The sequence below is a fragment of the Emys orbicularis genome, chromosome 1 (genome assembly GCF_028017835.1).
Source record: "Emys orbicularis isolate rEmyOrb1 chromosome 1, rEmyOrb1.hap1, whole genome shotgun sequence".
Classification (NCBI taxonomy): Eukaryota; Metazoa; Chordata; order Testudines; family Emydidae; genus Emys; species Emys orbicularis.
In genome coordinates this window covers 247,840,081-247,846,261 of record NC_088683.1, presented here as the reverse complement: position 1 = coordinate 247,846,261, position 6,181 = coordinate 247,840,081, and positions in this window count along the sequence as shown.

Genomic DNA, 6,181 nt, shown 5'->3' with positions numbered 1-6,181 from the left:
ATGTAAGAGAAGTTCAGTCTGTTCCTCACAAGTCCCAGGCCCCTTCTCAGGCCCTGGCTGTGCTGCAGGGATGCTGTGGGTCGGACACTTGCTCTGGCAGTGGCCACATGCTCTCAGACTCTAGGTGGCAGGACCCTTCTTCCCAGCATCTCCCCCACCCCATTGGGTTACGATCCCCCTCCAAGTCTGGCCTCCAAGGCCTCTTGGCTGGGGGCGTCTCCCTGCGCTGGGCCCGCTGCCCAGGGTCCCCCTCGTTCTCACCAGCTGCTCACCACACTTGGCTTCAGACTGCTCCAGCCCCAGCTCCACTCTGTCCCAGCACTGCCGCTGCTCTGCCTTCAGCTCCCTGGGCTGCTTCTCTGGCCTGTCTGGCTCTGGTTGCTACAGCTCTTCTCCCAGCACAGGTCTGCTCTGTGGGCTGCTTCTGTGACTCTGCTCCCAGCACTGACCTGCTTCCTGGGCTGCTTTTCTGGCCCCTCTGGCTGGCACGACTCTGCTCCCCAGCTCAGCTTGGGCCTCTGCTCTCTCCTTAGCTCAGCCCCACTCTGTCTGACCCAGGCAATTCCAGCTCACAGGAGGACGGGACACACCCCCCCCCCTCCCCCCTGACTCCCTGATTAGCCTGCCCGCCCTGTCAATCAGGCTGACCTGGAGCATTGGCTTCTCCCCATTGTTCCTGGGGACTGTCAGTCTCAGGGTCCTGATTTCCCATCAACCCTTCTCCTTCCTTTTGGTACTGGGAGCTAGCCAACCAAAACACCCCCACTGAGTTTTAGTAAGGGGACAACAGTCCCTTTCATGTATAACTCTAGGTTCATAATTTGTTACATTCCTATTTTTTGTATTTAAACCTATGAGAGAAATAAACGGAAGTTAGCATCAAAAGTTAATACGCTTGATGTGTTTTTAACTGTGTAATTACTTGATTATAACATTAATTTTTCTTTTTTTAAAGTGATAAGAACATAAGAACGTCCATACTGGGTCAGACCAATGGTCCATCTAGCTCAGTATCCTGTTTTCTGACAGTGGCCAGTGCCAAATGCTTTAGAGGGAATGAGCAGAATAGGGCAACTTATCAAGTGATCCATCCCCTCTCATCCAGTCCAAGCTTCTGGCAGTCAGAGGCCTAGGGACATGGATTTATGTATTGGCATTATGATATTTTCTGTCTTATTTTCTATTCCTTTTCTAATGATTCTTAACATCCTATTTGCTTTTTTGACTACTGCTGCACATTGAGTGGATGTTTTCAGAGAACTATCTACAATGACTCCAAGATCTTTTTCTTGAATGGTAACAGCTAATTTAGACCCCGTCATTTTGTGTATATATAGTTGGGATTATATTTTCCAGTATGCATTACTTTGCATTTAATCAACATTGAATTTCATCTGTCTTTTTGTTGCCCAGTCACATAGTTTTGTGAGATCCCTTTGTAACTGTTTGCAGTCAGCTGCTTTGGACTTAACTATTTTGTGTAATTTTGTATCATCTGCAAACTTTGCCAACTCATTGTTTACAGTATACCTTTTCCCAGGTCTATGAATATGTTGAACACGACTGGTCCCTATACAGACCCTGGAGGACAACACTATTTACCTCTCTCCATACTGAAAACTGGCCGCTATTACCAAGCGCTTCATCTCTTGGCCCAGATCCTGTGTGCCACTTAGGACTAAATCAGAATTGCCTCTTTCCTTGTGGGTTCCAGGACTAGCTGCTCCAAGAAGCAGTCATTAATGGTGTCTAGAAATTTTATTTCTGCATCCCGTCCTGAGGTGACATTCACCCAGACAATATGCGGATAATTGAAATCCCCAATTATTATTGGGTTTTCTGTTTTTGTAGCCTCTCTAATCTCCCTTAGCATTTCACAGTCACTATCACCATCCTGGTCAGGTGGTCGGTAGTAATTCCTACTGCTATACTCTTATTATTCAAGCATGGAATTCTATCCATAGAGATTCTATGGTACAGTTTGATTTTGTTACTATATTTGAGTCTATGCTTTCTTTCACATATGGTGCCACTCCCCCACCAGCGCAACCTACTCTTATTCCTATATATTTTGTACCCTATTATTACCGTGTCCCGTTGATCATCATTGTTCCACCAAGTTTCTGTGATGCTTATTATATCCATATCTTCATTTAATACCAGGCACTCAAGTTTAGACTTCTAGCATTTGTAAACAAGCACTTATCAAATTTGTCAGCATTTAGTTGTCTGCCTTCATGTGATGTGATTGACTATTTCACTTCAGTTCTTAACCTATACTTTACTTCTATCCTCTCCTCTTTACTGGGATATAGAGTAGTCACTTCAATAAAGTCTCCCTGGAAGGTTGTCTCTGGCTGAACTGTGTGCTTTGCTGCACTGTCAGCTTTCCCCTAGCCATTAGATTAAAAACGCCTCTATAACCTTTTTAATTTTACATGCCAGCAATCTGGTTCTGTTTTGGTTTAGATGGAGCCCATCTAAAGGCTCCTCCTTTCCCAAAAGGTTCCCCGGTTCCCTAATAAAACTAAATCCCTCCCATCCAACACCTTTGTCTCCTCCACACATTGAGACCCTGCAGTTACACCTTTTGAGATGACCCTGTGCCTGGAACTGGAAGCATTTCAGAGAATGCAACCAGGGAGGTCCTGGACTTTAATCTCTTAACTAGCAGCCTAAATTTGGCCTTCAGGAGCCCTCTTCTACCTTTCCTTATATCATTGGTACCTCGGTGTACCATGATTACTGGCTCCTCCCCAGCATTGCACATAAATCTATCTAGATGTCTCCACAACTTTGCACCTGCCAGGTAACTCACTATGTGGTTCTCCCAGTCATCACAAACCCAACTATTGTAATAATCAAATCCCGCATTTAGTATGGACATAAATGACCCTGTAAGTCATTCATGATGTATTCTCTCTAGAAACAGGAGTACTTGTGGCACCTTAGAGACTAACAAATTTATTAGAGCATAAGCTTTCGTGAGCCCACGAAAGCTTATGCTCTAATAAATTTGTTAGTCTCTAAGGTGCCACAAGTACTCCTGTTCTTTTTGCGGATACAGACTAACACGGCTGCTACTCTGAAACATCTCTTGAAACAATTACTTCAACATCTGAATGTTGGAAACCTCTCAGAGAATGAAGGATTTTAATCCAGCAGGGATTACTTAAAGGGACAGAAATCCTGCCTCTATTTGTAATTTAATGAATACTAATTCCAGAATCATAATATTTCTGCCAACATCTGATGTTTAGGGTTTGCCGTCTTTCTGTTCCCTGCTATGTCTGAATCTACACTCTTAATGACTGATTCTTGGGAGGTGTAAGTATGGCTTTTCCCTGCACTCCCCCCTCCTGCATGTCCCCTCATCCCTCATTTCTATGCTATGAGAACAAAATTAATTTTAAACTCGAGTCAAGAAGTGAACTTTTTATTAACTCTGTGATCGGTCAAAAATTTCTGCTTGGGCCATCGGCTTTAAGGGAAGTCAAGAAGTTTTGACGTATGCAAGGCTGAATTAATTGAAAACCACAGAATATGAAAATTGGATAAAAAAAAACTCTCAGCAAAGGGCCCCTCACAAGTGCTTTGATTTTTACACTCCCTGGCTATAAAGCAGGAGGTTTTCCAGTGACCTGATAACCCAAGCACACAATGAAATCAGTAACGGATGGTTCTATAAAGTTGTATATGCCAAAGAGATTCATTAGAGATATATCATAGTCAGCCAAATGGCCAGATAAGGGGTTCAGCCAATCTTTGTCTCACAGAATAAAGAAGATTCTGAAATTCTTTTTGGCCTTCTACATTGAGCAAGCAGGTCTGCCAGCTCCTGTAAAAAGAAATCAAGTCCTTATTACTAAACATGTATGTTTATTAGTTTTATTAAGTTATCTTTCACTCTCTTTCTAACAAAGATTTCCAATAGCATGGACAATGTTGTATTATATCTATTACAGAGATTTCTTATAATAATTTTGTTTAATGTTTTCTGTGCTGCATTATGTTTGCCTTGTGAATGCTCTTAATAAATACTATAATTACAGGGTTTTTTTGACAGCAGTATGCTTAAGGTTTTATCCTTTCAGAGCCTTTCTTGGAAGCACAATATCCATTCTGTTGTGGAAATAGATCTTCGGACTACATTAGCTAAGCAGGTAAGTGTGTGTATGAACCACAGACCTCAAAGAAGGAAACCATTGAAAAATCAGGGACACTGTATCATAGAGTTAGAAGCTAAAATGTGTCTTAGAGTTTCAGGCTATATCATCTGAATACATCCCAGTGTAAATATTTATAGTACAGGAAGGTATAACAGGCTTCTGACCTATAAAAATTACTCCTCATGAAAATAGTTTTATTAATAAAAATAACCCTCTCCTATTATTAGGTACAGACTGTGATGTACCGGTGCTGATACTGAAACTTATGAACACTCAGAAAATTTGGATATGATATTTTCATCCTCATTTTACAGATGGAGAAACTGAAGCACAAAGAGTAAGAGACCTGTCTGAGGCCACAGTGGAAGTCAGTCAGTATTGGGATTTGAACTCGAGTTCCTGGCTCTTGGCCCAGTGTAGCAGACCACACAATTCTAAATTCATCCCAGTGAAGCCCAGATGAGTTAAGAGGCCATAGCAACAAATGTGGTTAAGTATGTAAAAATTAACATAAAGAATAAACATGAGTCTTCCAAAATTTCATTTCATGAGGAAAATTAAAACTGTTATTTTAGCTATAAAAATGAAGCAAGTTAAAAAGAACCTCAAAATTCCCCAAAGAAATGTCAAATTGCAAAAATATCTGAACAATTGTTTTGTAAACTATTAGCAAAGGGAGGATAAAACTGGGATTATTTTATAAGAGAAGGCAGTGTGATCTCGTGGATAAGGCATTGGACTGGAAGTTGAGATCTGTGTTCTATTCTTGGCTTTGCCACTGACCTGCTGCATTACTTTGGGCAAGGCTCTTGGCCTCAGTTTCCCCTCTCACCCTTTGTCGTTCTATTTAGATTGGGGGGTGGGCAAACTACAGCCTGCAGGCCACATCCGGCCTGCGGGACCGTCCTGTCCGGCCCCTGAGCTCCTGGCCAGGCAGCTAGCCCCGCTCCCCTGCAGCTATGCCGCCGTGCGGATAGCGCTCTGGGCGCTGGGGCCACGTGCTCATGCAGGGCAGCGCAGCAGTGTGTCTGGCTCTGGCGGGGAGGCGCAGCTCCAGACATGCTGCTCTGAGTGGCATGGTAAGGGAACCGGGGGTTGGATATGGGGCAGTGGGTCCTGGGGGGGCAGACAGGGAGCAGTTGGATGGGGCAGAGGTTCAGGGGGGTCAGGGGATGGGGAACAGGGGGGATTGGATAGGGGGTGGGGTCCCGGGGGGCCTGTCAGGGGACAGGGGTGTGGATAGGGGTCGGGGCAGTCAGGGGACAGGAAGCAGGGGGGGTTGGATAGGGTGGGGTCCCGGGGGGTGGTTAGGGGCGGGGGCCTGGGAAGGGGCGGTCAGGGGACAAGGGGCAGGGGGTTCTGAGGGGGGCAGTCAGGGGGTGGAAAGTGGGAGGGGTCGGATAGGGGGTGGGAGCCAGGCTCTTTGGGGAGGCACAGCCTTCCCTACCCGACCCTCCATACAGTTTTGCACCCCGGTGTGGCCCTTGGGCCAAAAAGTTTGCCCACCCCTGATTTAGGCTAGGTCTACACTACAGCGGGGGATCGACCTAAGATACGCAACTTCAGCTACGTGAATAGCGTAGCTGAAGTGGCGTATTTTAGGTCGACTTACCTGGCTGTGAGGACGGCGGCAAGTCGACCGCTGCCGCGCCGCCGTCGACTCTGCTACCGCCTCTTGCGGCGGTGGATTTCCGGAGTCGACGGCAGAGCTATCAGGGATCGATTTTATCGCGTCTTCACTAGACGCGATAAGTCGATCCCCGATAGACCGATTGCTACCCGCCGATCCGGACTGCAAACCTCTGTGGACAGGGATTGTCTCGGTGTTTGTTGTGGCTGGCACAAAGGGGCTCCAGTCTCAGTTGTGGCCTTTATATGGGCTCTCTCCTTGGCAATGAACTCTGCACAACCAGGGCAGCAGTTACTCCTGAGGGCATTCTGCGCAAAAAAATTAAAAATTCTGCACACAATATTTTAAAATTCTGCAAATTTTATTTGTCAAATAAATGTGG